Raw genomic sequence first — 12,393 nt, forward strand, 5'->3', positions numbered from 1 at the left:
GCAAGCAGTAAAAACCTCTCACTAGGCTTCTAAAAACTCTACCTACTTCCCAACATCCACACCTATTTTTCGTTACTAAAGCTATACAGCAAATTATTCCAAAACTTGCAGCTTAAAAGACTAAAAACAATTATTTTCCCCCACACACCTGCAATTTGGACAGGAATTGGTGAGGATAGCATTTGTCAGCTCTACTTGGTAGAGCCTAAAGGCTATAGGGCCTAGAATCCCCTGAAGGCACGCACACTCACTCACTCACTCACTCACTCAAATGTCCAGGGTTAATGCTGGTTACCAGCTGGGATCCTCACTGGGACCATTGCTGGAATGCTCGCTGGGACTGTCAGCTGGAACCCCTCCTTATATGTTCTAAGTGTTTCACGTAGATTAACTCATTTAATCCTCATAACACCCCTGAAGGGGTAGGTAGAGTTTACAGAAGAGGAGAATGGGGCACAGAGAGGCAAGTAACTTGCCCAAGGGCTCATGCCAAGGAAGTAAGTAGACTGGGAATTTCAACTCAACTGGTCTCATATCAGAGTCTGTGCCCCTAATACTGGCGATGTTGAGAGATAATGTCTAGGATTGTCTCTCCCTGCTTCTCTCACTCTTCCGACCAGATGTCCTGCACCCTCACTCCTAACCACCTCAGAGAAGTATAGCTACCTACTACTTTAACAAACTGGTTGTTCACCAACCTCAAACTGCCTTACTACTTCACCCTCACGTATGAGAGAACTCTAAAAAGCTTGGTTTTTACTCTCTCCCCACTGTCTGAACCTACTAGCCTATTTGTAGACAGCTGGTAAACCCAGAACAATCTGATGTAGTGACTTCAAAGAGGAGAAGATGGCCTTCCTAAACTGAGGGCTGGCTTGTTCCTTTAGTTCTTCCTTGGTTTTCAAGACTACCCAGAGGTCTGTTGGCAGACACCTCTGCTTGGCAATTAGCTACTGTTTAACAAAGATCAGTACGTTTGTCAGTGATGCCTGTGCGGACTACTCAGTTCCCAACCTCAGAGCCTGTTTATAAAGGGGTTAACTGATGGCTGTCTTGTTGAGTGTGGCAAAGGGCCAATCTTCTTTCTGTAATATGTGCAGTAGGGAGTGTGGGGCCTCCCGTTGGCAGCAACAACCACGAACTCAGAGACCACCCCCCATCTAAAAAATTAACAGGATAGGAGAGGAAGAAAATAGGAAGATGACTCCATTTCTTAAAATGATTTTATGATTTAAATTCCCTAGTCCCATCATTTATAACTTATTTAAATCAATTTCCATCAAATGAAGACCATTATGTAACAGGTTCAAAAAAGATTTGGGCTTTCTTCTGAAATTTCAGACAGAGACACACTATATTTAAATAGTTTCCACAGCATTATTTCTTGGGGCTTTTGTTTTTGTTGTTTTTAACTCCGCCAAATTGTCTTGTATACAAAGATGCATAACTTAATTTATTGAAGCTGAATTTTCCATGGAAACTATCCAGTGCTCCCCCAATTCTCCCACTTTATCTGACAGTCTTTCTTCCTCCAGATAATGGCTGGCAGCAACCCACAGCATGGAGGTTATATGCTGCACTTTTGAAAAAGTCTTGAATGGAGCCATTGTTCCCCTGAGATGGTCTGCATGTTTCACTGAACAGAGAGCAGGGTGTAAAAAAGGCACCTTGTGTGCAACTGTTGGCGAGGTTGGGAAGTGAATTAAAATCTCCAGAAAGTCTGGGCAGTGCTGTTCAGAGGAGCAACGAACCCTCTGGAAGCACTGTTAGCTCAGACATTCCAATGCGGTGAGGCAGCCTCAGGGACATGGCTCCCTCCAGTCTCATTTAGAGAGGGAGCGAGGGGGCGAGCAAAGGACATTGATTTGGATGTGCTCTCTCTGCAAAGATTTGGGGAAGGTGCTCTTTTCCAGGCATGGGATGATGTCGATTATCACACTTAGGTAACTTTCCTGTCCAATAGACCTAGGTTTGCTTTGGTTACTAACGGTGTGATGACTCATTTGGAGGATTCAATGTTAACTGCTTGTGCATCCACAAGTTTGTAGCAATGTAATTCCCATGTGCCTTTTTTTGTTTTAAAACAAGTCTGGGGGGCTCCAGGTGACTGATAATGTTTGACATTACTAGATTCATTAAGTGAATTCTAAAACCATAATGGAAAACAGTATAATAAATAAATAGCCTACCTTGTTTATTGTCAGCGATGGTTCCTTTTTCCTGGCTCCTCCATTCACCTGTCCAGCATGGACTCAGGGATTGCAGGAAATGACCATTCTCTATTGCTCTAGTGCTGAAATCTCGAGCTCTTAATGAACGAAGAGTTTCCTCAGTGTCCTCTGCAGAGACCTTTCCAAAACCAGCTCTTAAGGGAGGCAGTCATGTTGATTTTCATTAAAATCCTAGTGGTGAGAAAACAGCAAAACAGTTAAGGGTCAGGCTGGCAGATTCTTTATAGGCAGAATTCTTTGGTGTCCTCCTATGCATTCTTGCTCCAATTTCTCCTGTGCCCTGGAGGCTCAAAGGAGGGGAGGTAACTCTTAAGAGCAACCTGAGAGGGTCGAACTCTCTTGAGGAGGAGGAAAGTGTGTGGGAGGAGATGGTGACCTTCCAGGTAGAGGATCAGCCTGAACACCGGTACAGAGTTGGAGTGGAAGAGACCTTATGTTGGGTGGTCCATATAAAGCAGGATGAGGTGGGTTCCTACAGTATGTGGAGTTAGTTTGGAAGGCAATAGGGAGCCTCTGAAGGTTTCTGCACAGATTAAAGTTGTAGAAGAGGGAAAATAAAATGACTGTGGTAAGAGGGATGATTAGTCCAGGAAGAGAACAGATGAGAGGGGTTATGGGCCTCAGGAATTGGTCCAGATTGAATGTACCAGGTGTCAGACCTATGGAATTGGTCATTAGTCCATCAAAATTGGTAAAGAGGAGGGGAAAAGGGCGGGGGAGGGGAATGATAATTTGATTTTTCTCCAGGTTCCTGGCTCTCTTGTCAAGTGGGTCTAATAACCACCCAGCACCCATGGAAGGATTTGTGCAGAGCCTGCAGTTTCTGGCAGGGGTTGAACATCCTCATGTTCGCTTCAGCAATGACAGGGCACTGGATTTGGAGTCCACGGACCTGAATGGCCACTATTACCAGTAAAAGGAGTATTTCCGGAGCTTGGCACGGCGCCAGGCCCGGTATGGTGCTCAGTAAAACCTGTTAAATTAATGACTGACTGAAGGGGTTCGACACTTGGTGCTTCCATTTACCAGAGTAACCTGGGTCAAGCGACCTATCCGCCACGAGCCTCAGTTTCCAGAAGTGTCAAACAGGGCAGCTCCCCGGGGAGAAGGTGTGGGCTAAAGTTCCCGCGGCCTGGGATGCCCAGAGTTCCCGCCTCCCCACAGCCGGGCGGCCCGGCAGCGCTCTCGCCCGCCCCCGCCTGGGCCCCGGGCTGCCGCCAGCCCGCGGGGCCCGAGGCCGAGCGGGGGTCTCGCGGCGGGCCTCCCGTGCGGGGGTGGCGGCCGGGTCCGCCCCTCGCCCCCGCCTGCTCCGCGCGGCCCTTGCCGGGGGCGGGCCCCGCCTCAGGCCGCTCCCCCGGCCGCCCGGGGGCCCGCGGCGGCGCTCGCGGCCTCTCACCCGGGGCGGGCGAGTTCTGGGAAAGGCCGGCCCAGGGCGGGGGCCCCCGCTGCCGCCCGCGCCGCCGTGCCGTCCCGGCAGCGCGCAGAGCCCAGGGGCGCGGAGCGAGGGAGCGGCGCCCGCGGGGGCGCACACGCTAGAGCGCGGCGGGCGGGAGGGCGGGCGGCGCGCCCCGGGCTCTGCCTCCCGGGCACTTGCCTGTGGCTGTGGCGCGCCGCTGGCACCCGCTCCGCCGCTGACACACGGTAGCGGGGACACCCGACGCCGCTAGCGACAGGCGCGTCCCAGAGGGGACGCTGCACTTGGGGACTCGGTGCGGCGCGACTGGCCCGAAGAGCAGAGGTGAGGAGGCGACCGTGTGGCTCGGTTCCCGAGGTTGGCGCCGGGGAGAGGTGGGCGCTTTCTGTGCGACCCCAGCGGATCCGCGAGGGCGGCCGCGTGGGTCCGTACCTGGCGCGGGGGCCCGGGCCCCGCCCCCACCCGGGCGACCCGAGGCCGGGCTCCGAGGGCGCGCGGGCCACTCCGGCCCGAGGGCACCCTGAGCGCCAACTTCGCTGCCCTCACACGTTTGCCTCGGTCTCCGCCGCGTTTTCTGTATGCTTGTGGAGGCGGCCAGCCCAAGGAGGGAAAACATAAGTTCTCTTTGAGGCGGCACCTAGCAACAGGATTTCAAGGAAGGTGCCCACGAGATAGTTCCTGGAGAGACTGAGCTACATCAAGTTCTAGAAAATCCCATGTTGGACCTGGGCTCACTTTAAGTGGTAACTGGGATGGCCACGTCTTTTAAAAATGTTCTCTAGTGCTGCGATAATGAGTAACATAGAGCCAGAAGCCCGCCGTTGTGGCTAATAACAAATGCGCAGTATAAATTGTATGGGTTTTTTTTTTTTTTAATCCTTGCCTGGTGTTTGATCCATGATGAGACAGTGGGTTCAACCGACTCAACCAATTGTTCCGTGTAAGAAAGATTCATCGTTTAAAGATTTATCAGCATCATTTTCACTAGCTCCCTGAAGAGATGTTACGGGAGATTCACTTCATCGGAAAGTTTTATTTGCATGCTGTTCATAATTGTAGTTGCATTTATGCAGAATTTGCTGGTAGATCTTTTATATCCTTGCAAGATTAGGCACTTTTCCTTGTGTTTCTTGTCGGCACCCCTGGTAGAATAGGGTGGGGCCTCGACCGCAGAATGGGCACAGGGGAGGCCAAGAATGCTGGACCCACTAGGGAGAATTTTTGAAAACCTTTCTTGGGTGGTTGGTGAAGGTGACCCCATAGATACTGTCCCACAGTGTGTCCCTGCGGGAGAAGGGGAGTTGAACTATCTCTGGATGATGTATGCAGCCATGTCTTCACGAATACTTTCTAAAGAATGCCTGATGATGCTGTCAGCTAGAATGTCCTTTCCTCTTCCCAAATGCCCTTCCTGCCCCTTTTCACCATTCTAAATCCTAACCATCCTTCAGACTGAGTTTTGTTGCTGCTGTGAGGCCATCCCAGGTAACCCCAGCCCCAAATAGTCAACCTGCCGCTGCTGGGATTCCTGCAGCATTTTACCTTCCCGACCTTTCTTTTCTTCCAGAGTTATTTATGTGCACGTCTCATTTTTCCTACTGAAGGCATTAATGGTGGCTTTCTTAGCACAGTGCTTGCGACTAGAAGGCCCTGTGAAATAATTGTGGGCTGCTATTAAATGTTAAGACTTTTGTTCTTTGATTCAAATCTTTACTTTGGAGAAGATAGTATAAATGAAAGGATATATTGAAAAACATAATATTTACCATTTATGTGTCCTCCATTTATAGGCCGACAGAGGAAATTTTCTTTATACCTAGGAGCCATGCATAGTAATTATCTTTGGTCCATGCCTTGGGACCAAGTAAGAGGTGAGACTGAGCTGTAGGGACGTTCTTCCAGTCCTTCTAGTAACATAAGCTCCTTGGATGTGCTCCAAGGTTGACCTGTGTCATTAAAAATTCCATGCTCAAGTGGGTTGTGGTGAAGCTAGATTCCAGTGAAGGTGGTTGGTTTTCTTTTTTATTTGCAACTGTTCTTAGTCACAGTCTCTTCTGGGTTTTTGTCGTGTACTTAGAAAAAAAATGAATTTAATGTGCAATTTGTTACTTACAAATTTCTAAATGAATAAAGGATAATTGGAAAGAATTGTGCATGATGTTTTTTTTAGAGCAGAGAGCAGGGAATGTTTCTCATGCTTGGGCAGGAGGAGATATTTGCACAGAGCGAGCCCGCTCTGCATGTGTGTGTGTTGGCAGTCCCCAACTGCCACACACCTGGCTGGCAGGCAGCCTACGGAGGACAACAGCTGCTTCAGCCCAGACTCCTCTCTCTCTGGCTGGGCTACCTCTGCTGGGGGTGGGTTGGAGGAGAGGGGGATTCCTGGGGAACACAACAATTAAGAGCTTCTGGATTTAGAAGGAAACATAGGGAAGCTGTTAGAGAAAGTAATAGCGGCTTGTTTGATCAAGTTGCTTTCCTGCTCACATTTGGTTGACATCTTGGCATTGAGCAAGTGGGAATTTGGTTGGAGAGAGGGAAGGCAGGTGGTAGGGAGCATGGCACTGTGATAGAAGGCCTGGGAGGCATGATGGGGCTTGGAGAAGCATGTGGACCAGTTATGTGGGATCCCCAAAAAGGGAGTTGGAGATGGAGAAGTGGGGAGGGTAAAGATGATGTCAAAGATGCACTTTGCCATGGGCCAAGCACAAGGCCTAGAAAGGAAGAGAAGACTCTCTTCAGCATCATCTTCTCTGCTCTCAGGGTGCAGGACTCAGGCTTACGTTTACTAAAGCTATATTTCATCTGTGTTATGGCTTAAATAGGTTTTCATGGACCAGGTTGGATCCTAGCCCTCTATAGCTGTGCCATCAGTATGGTAGCCACAAGCCACATATGGCTCTTGGCTTTAAATTCAGATTAGTTAGAATTAAACGAAATTAATGAGCCACATTTCAAGAGCTCAGTACTTACATGTGGCTAGTTGCTGCTCTACCAGACAATTAAGATACAGGACATTTCCATCGTTTCAGAAATCCTGTCCTGGAATATTGTTCTAAAGGGTTCATGCCTGTTCATCGCCAAGGTACTGATTTCTGAACCAAATTTAGTCATAAATTAAAATGTTCCTGTTTATAATGCTCTAGCAAATCTATTTAGATGCAAATCATGGTAGCAGTTGTTGTTGGTAACACTTCTGCAGAGCTTACGGCATTCCAGGTAGTGTTCTAAGTACTCTACATCTATTAACTCATTTCAGTCGAACTTTAGGCAGCAAGTGCCAGAGACGTGTTATCCCTTACCTGCAATTCTAAAATCAAAACAAGCTCTGAAAACTGGTTTTCATAAGTTTGGCTACAAAATTTGGTCTGACTTCACATGAGGTAGTCTTTATTTTTCTCACCTGGTGAGAACTGTTCATACATTCTTATTTCAGAAAGAATGGACATGTTTGCTGTGGATCCTACCAACAGTGTTATGTAATATATGGCACACGGTACTGTCTTACCATTATAAAAACCAAAAATCTGATTTGGATAAAGGAGTATGGACCTCCATTATCATGTGCATCTTAAAGATGGGGAAACCCGGGACCTAAAAGGTTAAGTAACTTTCATGGGTCATAGCAAGAAAGTGCCAGAGCCAGGAGGCAGTCAGAGCAGGCTGGCTTCAGAGTCCATTCCCTTGACCACTGTGCTATTCTGCATCAGCCTCTGGTCTCGTCACTCAGAACAAACAAATGGCCACTTTTTTTGGCTGGGTGAAGCCAGATATATGGTGAAGCTATAACTCAGCTGATTAGAAAGTTTCAGGTAGGGCTGTGGCTAAATTGTTTAGCAGTTGAGGTTGAGATGCTATGAATGGTTAGTTAAACCACGTGTGCTTAGCAGTTGTTTGCCTTTCCCCTTTCCACCTTGTGCCCATCATAGTTGATTTTGAGCCATTCACCATGTAGGAACTGATAGAAAATTTGAGCCATTCACCGTGTAAGAACTGATAGAAAAAGAGGCCATTCATCGTGGTATTGGTAAAATTACTGGGCCCTTGTTGAAACCAGTGGCATGTGGCAGGTTATATACTCATAACTGTTATGGGGTAGAAGGCAGGGGGGATGGTTTGGTCCTGGTGTATACTGACTGCTGAACACTGGTGGGGCCAGTCTGGTGGCCCACAGGGGTTCTGAGACTTCCTGGTATGCTTTCAGAGGATCTGGATCCGTGTGACTCAGTTGGAAGTCTCTTCACAGGAGACTGTGAGTTCCTATCTTCTTTTTGGAGGTTGACTAGAACTGCAGACCTGGCCCAGAGTCGGCAATGGGCTTTTCACTTTCCCTCCCCAAGTGGTGGCAAGACTAAGTGGTCCCTTCCTGGGTATACTTGAAGAAATTCTTAATTGACCCCAAGGTTTCTCCTTTGAGTATAATAAAATGTTCTGAGTGCTTCACTATTTGTGTGGATCTTTTAGTATGGGCTCTGCAGGACCCCTGTCTCTCTGTATCCAGGGAGCATTTTGCCTTTTATGGCACAGTCTCTGAGGCCCCTGATTGTCATGGTGCAACCCTTTTCCCCTCCCCCTAAGTTATAATAGCTTAAGGTGTAGGGAAAAGGTATTCTATTGGTGAAATACAAGGACGCTAGAATCAAACTTACCTGGTTTACATAGGCTTTACCACCTACTAGCTGTACAACCTTAGACAAGAAATTATCCTTTCTGTAGGGTAGTAATTTTACAGGGTTGCTGTGAGACCTGAGTAAGATCTTAAAGCACTTAAAGCACTTTGCATAGTGCCAGGTACATAGTGCTCAAAAAGTTAGCTACTAATATTATTGTTCTTGCCCTCTGGGTCTACCTTAGCCTTGCCAGCGTGCAGTTTTAGACTTTGGAGAGGCATGTGTCGTAGGCTGAATAATTCCAATAGTCACCTAAAGGTGTCCAAATCTTAATCCCCAGAACCTATAAATATGTTACTTTACATGACAAAAGGGACTGAGCAGATGCAATTAAAGATTTTAAGATGAGGAAATTATCTGGGTGGGCCTAGTCTGATCAAGAGGGTCCTTATAAAAGGGAGGCAAGAGGATCAGAGTCTCTAGTAGGAGGTAGAGGTTATGAGCCAAGGAATGCAGGCCTCTTAGAAGCTGGAAAAGGCAAGAAAATGGATTCTTCCCTAGAGCCTCCAGAAGGAATGCAGCCCTACCAACCCATTTTAGACTTCTGACCTTCAAAACTGTAAGATAACAAATTTGTGTTGTTAAAGCCACAGAAACTGTGGCAATTTATCACAGCAACAATAAGAAACTAATATGGCATGGAAGAGAAACCAGAAAGTGGTTGGGTGCAGAAACAAAAGCTCTCCTAATAAGGGAACGATAACAGCCAATACCTAGTGCAAACCTTGCTGGGTACTGTTCTGAGTACTTTACGTGTATTAACCTGTCATCCTCACAGCCGCCTTCTGAGATAGGTGCTTTTGTGTTCTGCAGATCAGAGAAGAGGAAACTGAGGCACCGAGAGGTTCAGTAACTTTCCCGAGGTTACACAGTTAGTAGTGGCAGAGCTAGAGTGTGATGCCAAGCAGTCTGATGCTCTTAAAGTGTTACCCACACTACTCCCCGAAGCAGGCATTTCTGTCTGCTTAGTCTGACAGTATCAGCCCCTGAATAGTATGTTACTGTATGGAAGGAAAAGATAGTATTTGAATCAGTGAGAAGGAGGGCAGTGTAGTCCCCCCATTGCCCCAAAAGCCTGGTACTGAAATGCTCGGTGAGTTTTTGCCATTGCCGTCTCATAGCCGGAGGACGCCGACTCTGGGAGCAGTTCTTGTGCAGGCCTCCCTCTCGTTCCCACCTCTGTTCTTACAGCAGCCTTGCTCACTCACCACAGACCGCTGGCCCAGGAGTCCTGTTGGCTCTGCTTCCCACCTCTGCCTGTTTATTGGATTTGCCTCATTCCTGATTCTCTGCTCCAACCCTGAATTCCACCTTCTTCTGGCCCCTCAAATGCTCAAACTTGAGATGGTTAGTGTCAGGGGATAGTGAGGTACCACTGTGACTCTTGGGGCCGGGGGGAGGGTTATTTTTGCCTTTTTCCTTTGGTTTAGCTGGCTATTGTTGGTTTTCTAGCTGTGCTGCTTTTGTCTCTCAAGCACATAATTCAGAGTGGTATTGGTCGAAACCAGTGGTTTTCAAACTATGTTCCAGGAGTGTTTGGGGCCTCCGCCAGGTGAAGGATATGGTAGGAGAAGACCTCAGCCCTTCACCCTGCTTCTGCCCTGCAGCCTTGCTCTTATTAATTTTATTTATATATTGAAGTTCTGCTTTAGATTTGTCCTGGAAGGGCAGTTCTATTGCTAGAGAGGGAGAGAAGTTTGAGAGGAACCAACCTGCATGTTAAGGCACTCTGAAGAAGACCTTTAGCCCAGAGACTTCGATGTGTAAGATGTATAACTCTGTATTTTCTCTAATTGCATTTTACAAATTTGGGATTTGGATACATGTTGCTTAGATCTGTTTACATCCCAACTCTACTACTTATATACAATCTGCATAACCTTTGTCTATTGGGACCTAAACTTCCTCATGTATGTAATGGGAGGGGCAATAGAATCTACATAATAAATGAGATGATTCATGCAAAGGGCTTAGAACAGTGCCCGATTCACAATAAAAATTCAACAAACACTAGCTCTCAGGATCAATGACACAATAGAAGAAGAAGCTAGCCTTGTGTCTTCACAGGGTTCTGCTCTCCTACGGGGCTGCAGCTGGAGGTCTGCTGTTCCTCCTCTCTCTGCCTGGTTACCATTGAGCTTTCCATTGTCCCTGACCGCAGGTGACTTCAGGTGCAGTAACTTGAGGCTGGCTCTACAGCAGCCTCGCCTCCTCAAGGTCTCTGAGGCCTCACTGCCCTCTGCCAGGAAGCAGGGTCTCTGCTACTTTTAGGATTTGCAAGACATTTCTTCTTTCCTCCCCTGCCTGCCAGATGTAAGGGCTGGGATGAGAGGAGCAAAATGAAACTCCAGTCTCCTCCCTTTTTCTTCTCCAAGGCATTTGGTCCATAATACAGACTGAACACTGTTGAATCCTTTCCTCTCTACCCTTAGGACTTAACAAAATGTAAACATAAACGGGGTGGCTAAGCTTGACAGGGTTATTGGTCACACAGTGCTGGTCAGTGCCATTATCTACTTAGTGGTGGCATTGCTGCACACTCTGTGGCGTGATCTGCTCTGGTGGCCCCAAGAAAATGTGATCCATTTATAAAAGTACTGGTAAGTCTCCCTTAAGAGGGGCTGATTATGAGTCCTTATAAGTCCAGAGATACAACAAAACGCAATGATCATTTATATGTTTTTAATACCTTGTAAGAACAACTGCATTATAATAATAAAACAGTAGGGCTGCAATATTCAGAATTAAGGAAGAGGCAGAAGCAAGGAGAGACTCTGTTTTGATGACTTCATTTTAGGTTTAAACTATATAATATCACTGACTATGGAAAATCCAGGGAATGGAAAAAAATCACTGGGAAAAACACATGTGACTGAGTATATACTATACACATCTGGGATTAAAATATCATATAACAGAGTTTAATTTGGATATCACTGGATTTGGTTCAAGTTACTGTCATTTCTAAAGAAGTTTCAATTCATTTGTTATTATTAATAACATGAACTCAGATTTCATTGATGAACATATTTTCACCTATGGTTTGTTTGCCTGGGAGAATTGAAGCCCTCTCTGGCAGTCTGGTTTGTCAATTTCAAAGAGGTGGTTAAAATTCACAGAAGTTAAAAACTTTTGGCATGAAATGTGTTCCTCCCCCCCCCTCCCCCCCCCCGCCCCAAGGCAGAATGAATTTGGATGATAGGGCAAAGCATAAACCTCAGTCTGTCTGCAGTTTTGTTAACTGCTGGGGTCTAAGCAGATTCAGATTCACTTCTTTGCCACTCAGCAGGCTCAATAGTCCCTAACTCAGCCTGGTTTACTGTGTTTGAGGTTTTTCTTTCATCGTGCCTCCGGCATGGTTTTACAATTCATAGTGGGAGGGATTGGTAAAGCTCCAGGCGGTTGTGAAAGAAATATGCTCAATTATTATTTGAACCTAACAGAGGAAGGTAAGAATTTCTTGAGCTAATATACACAGAAGCTAAAGAAATTTACAAAAAGAACTCCAAAAAAGTGACCATCATCCACTATGCAACATAGCAGTCAGACAGCCTTGCGGGTTCTCCCATGACCACCCCCTTGCTGACTGAGAATGGGCGGGGCCTCACCAATGCCAAGTCATGGGATGGCTGACAACAGGTGAAGTGTGTTCCCGACTCAGGCAGGCAAGCCCAGATCAAATTAGTTACAGAGGATAAGAGTGTGCTTATTTCTAGCCACACCGTATAGTTCTAATGAATTATCACTATCTTAGCACAGATCTAAAATATGTCACCTATTTAGGATATACTAATTAAAAAAAAAAAAAGAATCTTTAATCCAAACAATTTTAACAACTACAATTCTTTTACTTATTATTTTTTAAAATTTTTAATTGTTAATGCAGATGTTATATACCCATTTATGACTTGTTTATTACTTTTTTATTATGTGCTATGTCATCCAACAGTGAAAATTGAGGGCTAGAAAGGAGGGGTCCAATTGTCTCCCTCTTACTTTTAAAGTTGAAAGAACTGATCTCCTTGAGAGACTCAAGGATTTGATCAAAGCCACCTAGCTGGGGAGTGGCAAAACTGAG

General features: G+C 46.5%; 1 protein-coding gene and 1 long non-coding RNA gene across 11 annotated transcripts in view; one reads left to right on the forward strand and one right to left on the reverse strand.

Annotated features, from left to right (window-relative positions):
• LOC123380858 overlaps positions 1 to 2,468 on the reverse strand; it is a 194,410-nt gene extending 191,942 nt beyond the window's left edge. Inside the window, exon 1 of the long non-coding RNA XR_006587182.1 lies at positions 2,190 to 2,468. This is a non-coding gene — a long non-coding RNA (uncharacterized LOC123380858). The remainder of the gene's footprint in view (positions 1 to 2,189) is intronic.
• Positions 2,469 to 3,836: 1,368 nt separating this feature from the next.
• The window catches only part of PLCE1 (phospholipase C epsilon 1), a 321,945-nt gene continuing 313,388 nt past the window's right edge, over positions 3,837 to 12,393 (forward strand). For 9 of the 10 annotated variants that reach the window (XM_045040422.1, XM_023240750.2, XM_023240751.2 and 6 more), the window contains exon 1: positions 3,837 to 3,969. The gene's annotated coding sequence lies outside the window, so the exon portion shown is untranslated. The remainder of the gene's footprint in view (positions 3,970 to 12,393) is intronic. The other variant, XM_045040423.1, reaches the window with a different exon arrangement.

This window comes from Felis catus, chromosome D2 (assembly GCF_018350175.1).
Source record: "Felis catus isolate Fca126 chromosome D2, F.catus_Fca126_mat1.0, whole genome shotgun sequence".
NCBI classification, from domain to species: domain Eukaryota; kingdom Metazoa; phylum Chordata; class Mammalia; order Carnivora; family Felidae; genus Felis; species Felis catus.